Source organism: Gavialis gangeticus, unplaced genomic scaffold (assembly GCF_001723915.1).
Source record: "Gavialis gangeticus isolate Ggan-Ray unplaced genomic scaffold, GavGan_comp1, whole genome shotgun sequence".
Lineage (NCBI taxonomy): Eukaryota > Metazoa > Chordata > Crocodylia > Gavialidae > Gavialis > Gavialis gangeticus.
The window spans coordinates 4190978-4206319 of record NW_017729023.1 but is presented as its reverse complement, the minus strand read 5'-3'; positions in this window follow the sequence as shown (position 1 = coordinate 4206319).

The following is a 15342-nucleotide window of genomic DNA, read 5'->3' as shown; positions in this document are numbered from 1 at the left end:
AGCCTGAGCCTTGACATCTTTTGGAAGCACTGTACTACCTTTATATTTGGACAGCTGCTTAGCAAAGTAATCTAGCCTGGGATATTAGTTATGGAGGTTTTGTTTTATGTTATGCTCTAGTTTCTCTTTTAAGTTTTTTTTTTGTGTTTTCCCCTTGCTCATTCCCCTGTACTCTAAGTTATTCTGTCCTCTTTCTGTAAGCTGCCTTGTATTTTGTTGGGCAGGATGATATACAAATCAAATAAAATAAATTGATAAAATAAATTATATTAACAGAAGGCAAACCAGACAAACTGAATCTTGTGTAGTGGATCTTGTTAGTATGCAAAGATAAAGCAGCAGCACACACAAAGGAAACTAAAGCCAAATATGCGGAGCGGCATCAGTGAATGGCCTAACCTTTAAAGGCTACCTCAGGATTATGTAAGAAAGGAAACCAAAATCACAGCTGAGCACAGCCAGGTGACATTAATACAATGGTGCTAGCACTATACCACTTATAAGAAGAACACCAAGGAAAAGTATGCGGACTGACACTTCAGGTCATAGGATTATAAGAAAGTTGGGGTGGAAGGGACCTCACAAGATCACCTAGTTCTGGTGCCTGCTAAAGGCAGGATCATTTCTGTCTAAAGGATTCCAGCCAAGTATCTGTCTAATCTGTTTTTGAAAAATTCTAAGGATGGAGATTTCACAATTTCTCTAGGTAGCCTGTTACAATTCTTGACTACCTTCATAGTTAGAAAGTTCCTCCTAATCTTCAACCTAAATTTTTCCTGCTGAAGCTTGAGGCCAGTGTTTCTAGTCCTGTCCCCTATGGTTACAGACCATTTCCATCCTCTCTGTCAGTGCCCTTCATGTTATCAAATCCCCCTTCACTCTTCTCTTCTCAAGACCAAATAATCCTAGTTCTTTCCGTCTTTCCTCCTACAACTTGCCTCCCAGGCTACTAATAATTTTTATTACTCTGCACTGGACCCTTTCCAAACTGTCCACATCCTTCTTGCAGTGTGGTGCCCAAAACTAGACAGTACTCCAGATGAGGCCCCATTATGGCTGAATGGAGTAGAAGAATCACTTGCTTTGAATTGCAAGTGACTCTGCTGTTAAAATGACCCAGAATGGATAGTATGAACAATACAGAAGCCTTCTCTTAGAGTTTAAAAGTGAATTCATGAACCAAGAGATAAGACTTGGACAAACAGTTCATACAATTAACATACAATCAATCAACAATCATATCCAAACCAAACAATACAGGTTTTCCTTGCTTTATGCAGGTTCAATATATAAGAAATTGCTCTTATGTGTTGACCCTTTTTATACCAAAAAATCATTATATGCACGGTAAATTCACTCCTACGTGATTGGTGTGGTGGAATCCTGCAGTCAGCTGCTTTGTGCAGTGCATTGTGGGAGTGACATGCACCATGAGCGACCCATGCCCCCAGTGGCTGGGGGGGCATGGCTGCACTGGTGGCGGCAGTAAGTGCGGAGCTCCTACAGATGCCACTGGCGCTGTCGGCGGTGGGGCAGTGGGTGGTTGCTGCAGTATCGGGAGCAGTCAGCAGTGATCATGGATGATGTGCAGACACTGCCAGCAGTGCTGGTGGTAGGGTATCAAGCAGTGACCGCTCGCAGGCAGTGCCGACAGTGTCAACGGCACCTTTTTGTAGGGGTACACCACCACATTCAGGGGGTGCATGTGCATACGCATGCACCCCCTATGTGTCGCCCCAACACATACCAAAATATAGTCTCCTGTGTGGATCTCTGCTCCTCACTTGTCTGCGAATGTGTTTGTGTAGTTGCCATCCCCATTATGATAATGCCCTGTGCTTGTGTGTACTGTCTGCTGTTGTTGAGTACCAATATTGTCTTGTAAAAATGGTGGAAATGGGTCTGGGAGTCAGTACAGTTGTGGTCTTGGAACCTATATCTACTTGTTATAATGTAAAGTGGGTTCCATTTATGCAAATTCGAGTTATGCACCATTTTTCAGGAACACACGTACAGCATAAAGTGAGGGTAACCTGTATATAGTGTGGCATCCATACAGCAAAACCTTGAAAAGATTGCCCAGTTATTTTTGGAAGGCTAGAATGTCATCTTCATGTATTATCCACTCCCTCCTCATCCCCCCTTTACTCAAGTCACTGCCTGGTGCTGCTGTCCTGGCCACCCTGCCTTAGTTACACTACTGTATTATACCTGGAAATAGATCATCCAATCCCACTGGAACACCATTAGCATCACACAGGTCCCACTGCATTACCAGAAAAAGACCTGGGGGAGCAATGAAGAAAAAGGTTGGAAAAAAGGCTCCATTGCTAAAGTCACAAAACCCACAGGTTGGATAATCAAGGTGGCAGCAATCAAAAAGCAGGCAAGTTGAGTACTTGCACATATGCACACAATTTGAAGCACTAACAGGAACTTAACACATTTACTTGAATCTACAGTGAGGTCCCCTCCTCCCCCACAAGTCAGCATGGAGGAAAAAGCCTGTCATCTTAGATTCATATACAAAGCAGGGGGAAGGGGGAAGGGGGAAGAGAAGGGAGGGAGCACCTGCTATGACTCTGACTCTGGCCTTGAGCCTGGGTTGGGACCAGAATCAGATCCATAGCAGTTGCCTGCCCCACATCCATGTGCCTTCTGCTGTTTTTGCTTTCCTGCAGCCCCCTTCCCCCCACCCTCACTCTTAGGCACAGCTTGGCTCCAGCTTAGGCTAGATTCACTCCCAGGCACAGACCACATGGAAATCCCACCCCCTGCCCAGCCAATCAGCAGCACTGATGCTGCTGTGTGGCCCTGTAAGGGTTGAGCTTTTACATGCTGTGCTCTGGGGAGGGAATAGAGCGCAAGCAGCATCTGACAGTAAGGTAGGGTAGGAGGAAAGAGGCAGAGAGCGTGGGAAGTGGGGGGAAGAGGCAGAGACTGTGGGGAGCTGGGGATGGAGGGATGCTAGTGGCAGGAAGGCTGCAGGGGGAATAAGGGAGCGTAGCAAGCAAGGGGCCTACCAGATGCTCCTAACCACCTGACCTCCCAGCTACTGCTTTCCCTGCTCAGGGTGTGTGGGGGGTCCAAATTCAAGACAACCCTCCAATAATTAGACTGTATTCCTGGACGATTATAACAGATTTATATATTTGCCATATATAGAATCTAATTATTAGGGGGTCATCTTAAATTTAGGGTAGTCTTAGATTCAAGTGCATACAGTAATATCACATGTGTACCAACTGAAGATACATTACCTGGATCAGCAGAAGCAATCTGTAGATATGGCTGGTTAAGAATGCCACTTGGGATCAATCAAACCTGCACTGGAAGATGTCTGTGCTGCAGAGCTCATAGGGTTCAGGGGGTCAGTGTGATACTGATGACATTCTGGATGTGGAGACTGCATGGAGGAAGCTGGGGCTGATCATTGCTATAGTCTCACTTGTTTGCTGGAAGAATGAGGAGTAAAAAATAAAAAAAAAATCAACATACCATAAGTTTACAACTGACTGGAACATCATACATGGGACATGGATCCTGGAAGGGTTACATCCTGATCCCCCAAAACTAAAAGCTATACAAAGATTGCCCCAAAGACCCTTAAGATTTATCAGACTTACATGATAACATTACTTCCAAGTGTCTCTGACACGTCTGACACTTAGACAATTACTGTGCAAAAATGCAGTGTAGATAGGGTTACCACAATATGATGCAGCCATCTCAAGTAGCTGGAATATTACAGTGTAATGAAAAGGCAACCATACAATGTTTTTTTCCAGTGAGACAGGACTTAGGGCATCACTTTTACAGTCATCTTTCCCATCAAGGTCATTATTTCTAACAAAACAAAGATACATCCAAACAGAAAAGGGACATCTTTTGATAGTCATTTGGGGAGACAGGCTAGACCAGTATGTTCAAAGGCAGGAAACCATTAGGACAGCGAGTAACTAAAAATTACTAGCAGCTATTTTGTGAAAAGCCTCTGCAGGCAGTCCCAGACACTAATAAGCCATGCTATAACTTAGATATACACAATAAGAAAGCGACTGAGACACACATAGCTAATTTCTCACCCAGAGCAGTCTTACAGAATGAAAATATGGCAACTGTACAAGAAAGAGATTCTCAGCCTGATAGAAAGGACCAAACAGGTCAGTTTTGTGCCAGTTTCAAGGCCTGGAGGAGAAGGAATCTATGCAAGGCAAAGCTTTAGAAATGTTGTATCTATCATTCCTTCAGGTTGGTTGGTCAGCCCCCCTGAGACAAGGCCCACCTACTTCTCAAGAATATTGGGACTTTGGAGACGAGATGAGCATTCCTAATTGTACCATAGGCACAAGCAATCAAATCATCAGACTCAGATCACTAAGAATAGAAACATTCTCTCAAGAATACATTGGAGCTGTTGTGGAACAGAAGCAGGTGTCTGGGAATCCAGAGATGAAGTATACTAACCAGACACAATGAAAGATAGCAGAGTCCTGTTGAGTAGTTTTGATACCTGTCTGGGAATGCATGTGATATATGTGATGCATGTCTAAACGTGCCATAAAAGGAAACATGAAAATACAGAGTGTTTCCAGGTGAGCTGGGAACAAAGTAAGAAAGGACACTGTCACCATAAACCACACAAACTAGCTAATTATTGTAGACTGTTGGTCATAGAACTGCTACTCAGACGTTGTTTGTAGTGCCCATTATAGCTACGGTAATGAAGCATTTCAGCCTTTATATCATCCCAAACTCTGTAGATTTGTACAACAGACACCGATTTTTTGTGGTGAGTTTATGCAGTTTACCCAGGAATGGGAATTCAATTGTATCACATCATCAGTCACAAGCAGTCAATAGCAAGGATGAAGAGGCAATTAAAATGACCAAACCTTTATTAAAAAAGGCTGCAGAAAAACAGTGAAAATATATGGCAAGGCATTCCTGAATTTGGAAACGCTCCCACAGAAAGCAACACTTGTAGTCAGGTACAACATGCAATGTCAAGATGCACATATACTTTGGTAGTTACAGACTCAATATAATTTTAACTGCAAGTGGCACAAAAAGTAACAGAAAAAAAGGAAGAATGACAAAAAGTCAAAACCTACTTTACCTGAAAAGCTAAAACCTTGTCAAACAAATAAATTGTCCCTGCTATACCAGTGAATGGGTATGTATTTCATGGTGTTCACAAATGCAATGAAGAACTATCAGAAAACATGGAGGACATGGATGTGGAGAATGGTAAAATATGCACTGTTTAAAAGGAGTAAGAAGTAACATAAGGAAGTAACATAAACCAGTAAGCCACTGACAGGTATTGGAACCCTTTAAACATACTACATCACCAGAAGAGTTAGGTACAAGGCACTCTTTTTTGTTGTCACAAAAAAACTTACACTGGCTCCACGCTTAGCTTCTATGGCAAACTGATAATTTTAAGGTATGAAAGAACAACCTTTCCAAACCCAGAAGAAAGCACTTTTGTTCCAAAGCAAATGCAGTGTTATTAATTAAAAAAGGGAGTGAGAGAGAGAGAGAGAGAGAGAGAGAGGGTATTAAGTTATCTGCATTCTGATATGCATAGGGATAAAAATATCAAGGATGTAATCAGATTATGGGCTTCCTTTTGCTATCTCAAATGAAAGTTTCAAGGATATTCTGATGACCAAGTTCCCAGTATAAGATCCTTTAGTACAGTGGTTCCCAAACTGTGAGCCGCAGCCACAGTTGGGGTTACAACATCAGTGGTTGGGGTCACAAGATTTCTGAGCCCATAATGGGGAGCAGGGCTGCAATGGGGCTGGACCAGCTTCAGGCAGGAGCTGCCTTTGAAGACCAGCAGGTGGGACCCAGCTCAGGAGGGAGTGATGCATTTTCATGGCCTCCCAGCTGAGGTGCAGCAGCAGCAGTGGCTTGGAGTTGTGCCCCCACTGCTGCCAGGCAGGCAGAGGGTGCCTCAGCTTGGTGGTGATGGTGGTGCAATGGTCCCTTCTGCACCAGGTCTCACCTGCTGGGCTGTGGAGCCCTCTGGGGCGGGGGGGAGGGGAAGACAGTAGGGCAGACAGCCACAAGCTCACAGGAGGCAACCTTCATCCAGCCCCATCCTGTACAATAGAACTGGCATATGATCAGTTAAAGAAATTAGACTTATATAAATCAGCAGGACTGGATGAACTTCACCCAAGAGTGCTGCAAGAGTTGGCTGAAGTAATTGCAGAGCCCCTGACAAAGGTCTTTCAAAAATCATGGGCGTTTGGAGAAATCCCAGAGGACTGGAAGAGGGCCACTGTCGTGCCCATCTTCAAGAAGGGGAAGCATGAGGAGCCAGGAAACTACAGGCCAATTAGCTTAATTTCTATTCCATGGAAAATCCTAGAGACATTAATCAAAGAGGCTATATGTGGCAAACTTGCAGGAGGCATGATACTGAATGAGAGCTAGCATAGCTTTGTTGCAGGCAGCTGTTGTCTGACCAACCTCATTTCTTTCTCTGATCAGGTGACTTGTCACCTGGATGAGAGAAAAGTGGTTGACATCATATACCTCAACTTACAGAAAGCCTTTGACCTGGTATCCCATGAGGTACTGATCAGAAAACTGGAAGATATCAGGCTCAACTGTGGGACCGTCAAGTGGGTACAAAACTGCTAGTGGGGTAGGACACAGAAAGTCCAAATAAATGGATCGGTGTCGTCCTGGCAAGATGTGGGCAACGGCATATCCCAGGGATTGGTACTTGGCCCAATCCTGTTCAGCACCTTCATCAACAACCTGGATGAGGGGGTGAAAAGCCCATTGGCCAAATTCGCGGATGACACCAAGACATGGAGCTATACGGACACATCCACAGATAGGCTGCAGATACAAGCAGACCTAGACAGGCTGGGATGTTTAGCACAATGGAACCAGATTAGGGTAAACATAGAGAAATGCAAAGTGCTGCATCTGGGAAGGAAGAACCCCCAGCACACCTACAGGCTGGGCAATGCTAACCTGACCAGCACTACAAATGAAAGGGATCTGGGGGTAACAATAGACCCCAGCATGCATATGAGCCGGCAGTGTGACGCTGTAACCACTAGGGCCAATAAAACTGTAGCATGCATCAAACAATGCATCTCCAGTAAAACCAAAGAAGTAATTCTCCCACTTTACTCAACATTAAAGTGGGTTTTAAATTAGGTTCACCGGGGGACAGGGATGCAGAGGAATACGAGGACACTTCACCATCAAGCCAAGTGATGCACACAGGTAGTACCCAGATAAGTGACAGGGGCCAGGGCAGACTTAGGAACAAGGGAGTGGCACAGGCACCTGCAGGAGGCCTCAAATGCCTCTACACAAATTCTTGAAGCATGGGGAATAAGCAGGAAGAACTCATCCTCCTGCTAGCTAGCAAAAACCCAGACCTAGTGAGGCTCACAGAAACCTGGTGGGATTCTACCCATGACTGGGCAGCGGACATCCAGGGATATAGGCTGTACAGGCAAGACAGAGCAGGGAAAAGAGGGAGGGGAGCGGGATGTAGTGCCAAAAAGCACTACACATCCTCAATGATCAAGATGGGGTCAGGGGAGGGGCAAAATGAGGTGCTCTCGGTAAAAATGCAAGAGGGGCATGGGGAAAGGGACTTGATAGTGGGGAAAGGGACTTGATAGTGGGCATCTACTACAGACTGCCTCACCAGGGGGATGAGCTGGACCTGGACTTCTCAGGTCAGCTCACGGCGGCTGTAAGTGATATGGTTGTCCTGGGTGACCTAAACTACCCAGACATCTGATGGGAGGAACAGTCAGCCCGGTCCGACCACTCACATAGGTTCCTAGCTGGGATACAGGACCTCCACCTAACCCAGGGGAAATGCCTTGCTGAACTAGGTCCTTGCCACAGGCGATGACCTGGTGAGGGGTCTGCGGTCCTTGACCACCTGGGCAACAGTGATCATTGCCTGCTGGAATTTACTATCCAGTGCAGGGTGGTGAAAGCAAGGAGCAAGGGAGAGGTCCTCAACTTCAGGATGGCCGACTTCTGTAAGGTAAGAAGGTTAGTAGGAGAGGTATTGGGGTCTGGGAGCTTCAATGAGATGGGAGTCCAAGGCGGGTGGTTGTTCCTCAAGGAGATGATTCTCTGAGCTCAAATGGAGTCAGTCCCATTGCGCACCAAGGGGTGCAGGAGTGCAAAGAACCCCCCATAGCTCAGCAAAGGCATCCATGGATGCCTGAGGGCAAAAAGGAGGTGTACAAACAGTGGAAGTAAGGGTCTATCACCAAGGAGGATTACACCTCCGTTGCTTGGGACTGCATAGAGGTGGTTAGGAAGGCCAAGGCTGAGATGGAGCTAGGGCTAGCAACCAGAATTAGGGATAACAAAAAGGCCTTTTTCAACTACATAGGAACTAAGAAGTAGGCACTGGGCAATGTGGGGCCCCTACAGGATGGGCTTGGCAATTTGGTGATTGCAGCAAATGAAAAAGCTGACCTCTTTAATGAATTCTTTGCCTCCATATTCCTGAACAGGGACTGGGACATTTCCCCCACTAGAACTGTGGATGGACCCAGGGGAGGCACTGCCATGCCTAGGGTCAGGGATGACCTAGTTAGGGAACTTTTGGAGGGGCTGGATGTATTTAAATCAGTAGGTCCAGATGCTCTTCACCCGAGGGTGCTGGGGTAATTAGCAGGGGTCATAGCTGGGCCCCTGGCATGGCTCTATGAGCACTTGTGGGGGCACTGGCCAGGTACCAGAGGATTGGAAAAGGCCAGTGTGGTCCCCATTTACAAAAAGGGTAGAAAGGAGGACCCTGGCAATTATAGGCCAGTCTGTCTTACCTCGGTCTTTGGGAAGACCTTTGAGAAAATTATCAAGGAGCACATCTGCAAGGGCCCAGCAGGGGAGATAATGCTCAGGGACAACCAACATGGGTTCACTGAGGGCAGGTCCTGCCTGACTAACCTGGTTTCTTTTTATGATCAGGTCACATAGTCCCTGGATGAGGGTGTCGGGGTGGATGTCATCTTCCTGGACTTTAAGAAGGCCTTTGACACCGTTTCCCACCACAGGTCTCTTAAAAAAACTTGGTGACTGTGGCATTGATGCCTACAAAGATAGATGGGTGGCAAATTAGCTCTGGGTTGCACCCAGAGACTTGTGGTGGATGGGTTGTTTTTGACCTGGAGGGATGTGGGCAGTGGAGTCCACCAGGGCTCTGTCTTGGGGCCTGTACTGTTCAACATATTTATCAGTGATCTGGATGTGGGTGTGGAGTGCATACTGTCCAGATCTTTTGATGACACCAAGTTATGGAGTGATGTAGGCATGCTGGAGGGGAGGGACAGAATCCAGCTAGATCTAGACAGGTCACAGAGGTGGGAAGTTGAGAATAGGATGGAATTCAACGCAGACAAGTGCAAGGTGCTGCGTCTAGGGAGAAGGACCCAGAAACACACCTATAGTCTGGGAAACACCCTTCTTGTCAACACGGTGACAGAAAGGGATCTTGGAGTCATTGTTGACTCCAGGATGGACATTAGCTGCCAATGTGAGGAAGCGGTCAGTAAGGCTAACCGCACCTTGTGCTGCATCTACAGATGCATCAAAAGCAGGTCCAGAGAGGTGATCCTTCCCCTCTATGCGGCATTGGTCAAGCCACAGTTGGAGTACTGCATCCAGTTCTGGGCACCACACTTCAAGAGGAATGTGGCTAGCATTGAGAGGGTCCAGAGGAGGGCCACTCACATGATCAAGGCGCAGCGGGGCAGGCCCTATGAGGAGAGGCTGAAGGACCTGAACCTATTCAGCCTCCACAAGAGAAGGCTGAGAGGGGATCTGGTGGCCATTTACAAACTCACCGGTGGGGGTTCAGCGAGAATTGGGGGAGGCTCTGTTCTCCCGGGCATCACCCGGAGTTACTAGGAATAATGGCCACAAATTGTTAGAGAGAAGGTTCGGACTGGACATCAGGAGGCATTACTGTATAGTTAGGGCTGCCAGGCTCTGGAATGGGCTCCCAAGTGAGGTGGTACTCTCTCGTACCTTGGGGGTCTTCAAGAGAAGGCTGGACAGATGTTTGGCTGGGGTGATATGACCATGGCATCCATTCCTGCTCAGGGCAGGGGGTCAGACCTGATGATCTGTTTAGGTCCCTTCCAAACCTAAGCACTATGAAACTATGAAACATTGGTGTGGTCATAGCTGGAGTACTGCATCCAGTTCTGGGCACCGCATTTCAACAAGGACATGCTAAAGCTTGAGAGGGTCCAGAGAAAGGCCACCCATATGATTAGAGACTTGCATGGCAAGTCATATGAACAAAGGCTGAGGGATCTTAGACACTTCAGCCTAAAGAAAAGAAAGCTGAGAGGGGACTTGATTGTGGCTTACTGCTATATCAGAGGCATACATCAGGGTCTCAGTGAACAACTGTTCACCCAGGCGCCCTGGGGGAAAACTAGAAACAATGGTCACAAACTCCTGTAAGATAGTTTCAGGCTGAATATTAGGAAAAACTTCTTCACAGCTAGGGTGGCCAGACTATGGAACAAGCTCCCCCCACAGGTGGTGCAATCATCTACTCTAGAGGTCTTCAAGAGAAGACTGGACAGTCACCTGGCTGGGGTCGTCTGACCCCAGATGTCTTTCCTGCTCATGCAGGGGGCTGGACCCAATGATCTTTCAGGGTTCCTTCCATCCCTATGATGATGATTCTATGATCATGGGCTCTACTCTTGTTTTGCCACCCACAGGGGAGGGCCTGTGGGGGGGGGGCAGGTTCTACACTCCGCTTTGGCCACAGCAGTTGCCACTTCCCATGAGCAGCAGCCAAAGCTTGGGCACCGCTGGTTCAGCCTAGCCAGGTTAGACTAACCTGCAAAGACTGAATCAGTTCAGGTTCAGGCTTTTTGAATGTCTGTCTCTAGCCCAAGGGGGCTGTGGGCCCTGGCTGTGGGGCACTTGTGGGGAGGGAGAGGCACTGACAGAACCGGGGAGCTGTGGGCTGGGAGTGATTAGCACTGGCAGGGCCAGGGGGCTGTAGGTTGGGAGTGAGAGGCACCAGCAGGGCCAGGGGCTGTCGGTCAGTGGTGAGGGGCACTGGCAGGGCCAGGGGGCTGAAGGTTGGGATTGAGAGGCAGGGGGCTGTGGGTTGGGAGTGAGAGGCACCTGAGGGGGTGCGGAGCTTCAGGTTGGGAGTAAGGGGCCATGCTGAGGAAATTAGGGGAAGGGTCAGATGGCTATTTGCTATGCAGGTCCTTCCATCTTTCCCTTCTTCATATGTGGGCAGGGAGAAGCTGCACAGGCCCCCACTTCCAGCTGGTGGGTTACAGTAGGTTTTCTGGGGTTGCTTCATAGTCTGAGAGAGCTATCATCTTGACTCCTGCACACAACACCCCTGACACTCACTAGATGTGCCTATTTTGGCCCTCTGGCCCGGGTTCAGGTTTTGACATGTCACGATTTACAAAGTATGTAGGCATTTGATGCAGATAGACACTCTCATAATGCCCTATAGGTGTCTAATGAGCATATGGGAAATGGGTACCTGACTCCCTAAGGCACATGGGAATATCCCAGCTCATGGAACATGCAGCAACTCTCTTTCACAAAAGAATAATGATTTAAGTATCTAAGGAGCTGGTGCCTTACTGAAGTCTAATGGCTAGAGCAATCAAATGAATTAGTCTATTCTCATCTAGTGTTTTCTAGTCAAAACAACCTTTCTAGCATATTCCATATCTCAGAGTCCATCTCTATTCAAATAGAAGACACATATCTACTGTTTCAGTTGTTTGACTTGTTTTACATGTAAACCAAACATTAGTAAACCAAACTGATAAGCCCAACAAACATAATCTGCCTAAAGAAGAAATAAACTGTAACTGCTCATGTGTACAAAAACTCCATTGCTCATTTGGAAACTTATTGAGGATTAAAACCAAGTTATTTAGCAAATAAAACTAAGGGGAAGCCCACCCTCACCTTGCGCACAGATCCAGGGGGCATGCCCCCCCCTGCTTGCCCAGGGGTGCATGCAGTGGTGAGAGCCACCGTTCCCCTCAGCACCCCTTGGATGAGCCACTCATGGCTCTGTCTTGTGCACTGCCCTGTGTGGGCAGCACCTGCCCCAGCCCCTCTCCTCCCTCACTGGGGGCCTCAATCTTCCCCCCCACTCCATGCCCCTTTCCTCCCCTCACCACTTCCCTCCAACAGATTCATCAACCAGCTACTGCTCTTCAAGCTGCAGGGCTGGCCATGTGCATGCTGCGGCTGTGCGCATGCACGCAAAATATATTGGTGACATTATTGGCCACATCAGCCAACATTTTTCAAAATATTTATAAGAAAATAAAGACTTGTAACTTGCTTGTTGGTGCCTCTTTGCTTCTGCACACAGGGCGGTCACCCCACTTGTCCCTCCCTTGCTACAGTACTGCCTTTTCCTTTTAACCTTCTTTTCTTTGTTGATACAGCAGTTGGCCAAGCTGAGAATAAAATTCTCCACACACAGACTAAAAATATTTTTTACTTGTCCTGTTAGATGTTAATTTTGAATGCCACATCTGATCAGTTCCAACACTCTTGACTTTGCTGAAAAGCAGAATACCTGTAGTAAGGGGATAGGAGAGTGTCAAGTAATACACTTGGAGGTGGGCTGGAGAGCTGAAAGAAGCCCCTAGGCCTGCAATGTGCTCAGCATACAGAAGCAACAAGTGTGTGACTCTTTAATTTAAATAACCTTTATAAAATAATTTGAACTTTAAAAAGAAAGACAACAATAAAACTCATGTTTGGACAGCTGAAAACCTTTGGAATTGTTTGCAATAGAACAGTATTTACTTTTCCGCTAACATGAGGAAGTAATATAGAAAGACAGCATTGTGGATCCTCCCCGGTCTATGTCAGTGAAGACCTACTGCACTTAGCCAGTGGTGAGTGTTTCATGACACCCATTTGTAGGCCTCGCTGGAGTCTGGATCAATATAGCCATTGATCAGTATATATATGCATCATACACAGGCCCTGCTAACAGCATCAAACAAAGCAGGCCAATGAGTACAACATTAGGCATATCATATATAGCTTGCACAGATGTGCTGGAAAAGTAGCTCAATAGTTTTAGAGGAGCCTCCAAGGCTAACAGAGAGTGAATTGGTAAGACCAGTACAAAATACCAAAACAAAACCAGAGTGATCTGGCAAACAGGGGTCTCTATCTGGTGGAGAGGGTGCACTGACTGGTAAGAAGTAGGATGTGGTTGATGTTTTAGTAGTTGGTGAGAAATAGGATGGGTATGCTGTAATCATGAAGCTGTTTTGGTCAGTGTATGAAAAGGGGCCCAAGAGGCCTTAATACTTTGTACTGGGCTTAGGAGTTGGCTGTCCTATGCCTGCAAATGATCCAGCTAGAACCATGGACTGGCTGGTCAAGTTAATACCTAGCCTTGCTTGTAGACAATAAACCTGTCTGAGCTTTTTGTCACTAAGAACTGGAACCTGCAGTCTCTTTCTTGTAACAATTAGGTTGTTAATGGCACAGCATCACAAATGGTATCCTGACAGTGCGCACACAGACCATCCAAACCAGGGAATCCTGACATGACTGGTAACACCTCACCCCTGAACAACACTAATGGAATCAAATAATAGCATTGAGGGAGTCTGCCCTGACAACATTGGTGACTCTAGAGACCTACACCACTTACATCACAGAATCATAGAAAAGTAGGGATGAAAGGTTCCTTCAGAGGTCATCTATTCCAACCTCATGCCAGAGGCAGTATCATCCTTATCTAAGACACCCAATACAAATCCATTGTGTAACCTATTAGTAAAACAACACAGTCAACCCTGACACAGCCACAAGGCATTACAGGCTAACCTGTCACAGGTAACACAGGAAGACAACAGTGGTCAATGTCCTACTGTTGCAAGGGTTGTTAAAGTATGTTTGAAAGATCCAAGGAAGAGGGCTATGCCCCCTACTATACAGAAAGGCAAAAACCTCCACAGTCCATACCAATCTGACTAAGGGGTAAAATTCCTTCTTGACACCAAATATGATGATCAACCTGACCCTGAGAGGCAAGACCCTCTAGCTAGGAGCCTATGGGTTTAAGTCCCAGGAGGAGCATTGGCACACCCCAGTCAAAATCTGCAGCCTTGGCTATAGCCAACACCCAGTGCCTGAGGAAACTGAAAACCCCTCTCCCTGACACATGTAGCAACGGGAGGGGGAAAAAAAATCCTTCCTGACCCCATGTGACAACGACAAAAGGCCAGAAATATGGGAAATACCCATAATAGAACACAGGCATAGATAATCCTTGATGGTCCCTGACCAATGCTTATCCAACTACTTCTTGAACAGCTCCAATAATAGAGTCCACAACTTCTCTGGGCAGCCTATTCCATTACCTCCCTGTTCTAACAGTGAATGAGTTTTTCTTGATATCCAGTCCAAGCCTACTTTGCTGAAGCTTCAAGCCCCTTGAAAGGTACTTTCCCTCTCCTTTCTGGCAGCTCTTCAGGTATTTGAAGACTACTAGCATACATCTTCTTAAGCACTTTTCCTGCAAGCTGGACATGCCTATTTGTGTTAACTGTTCCTCATATGGCTTGCTTTTCAATCCCTTTATCGTTTTTGTCTCCTGCCTCTTGCCCCTCTCTAACTTCTTTATGTCCTTTTCAAATGTGGAGCCCCAAACTGCACACAGTATTCCAGATCAGGCCTAACCAGTGCAGAGTACTGGTATTCCTGTGTCTTACACCTAATGATCATGGCACTGACTGCTGGAGAAGGGTTAGATAACCTCTGCCTTTTCAAAGGAAACATGGCAGAGTGGGAGGACAGTGGTTCTGTCTTCATTTCTGCTTGCTTTCTGTGGGGTTACAGCTTGTTTGGCCCCAAGTGTTTTCTTGATCCTCAGATGGATTTTGGCTGCCAATCTGCCTGTTCTAGACGAGAATGAAGCTCTGCTAAGCAACATAAACATCTCTGTAACCTAGTTTTTCTTGGTCAGCTGGAAGGTCTAAGCTGAGAACTCTCAGAGGGGTTTACTTCCATTGAAGATACTGTGTGTTGGTGCAGCTTACTGGTGCATTGATATTTCCATACCTTAAGGTGCTTAACTGAGAAAATACATTGCAATATAATTAGCCCCACAATTGAGCTTTTGTGCATAAGGCCTTACTTGTGTTATAGTTTCATAGTTGCATAGCTGGTAGGGTCGGAAAGGACCTCAGCAGATCATCAAGTCCAGCCCCCAAGATCCTACTGATGCAGCCTGAAACTGAATTTGCCTTTTGTGCAGCTGCATCAGGTTGCAGATTCATACTGAGT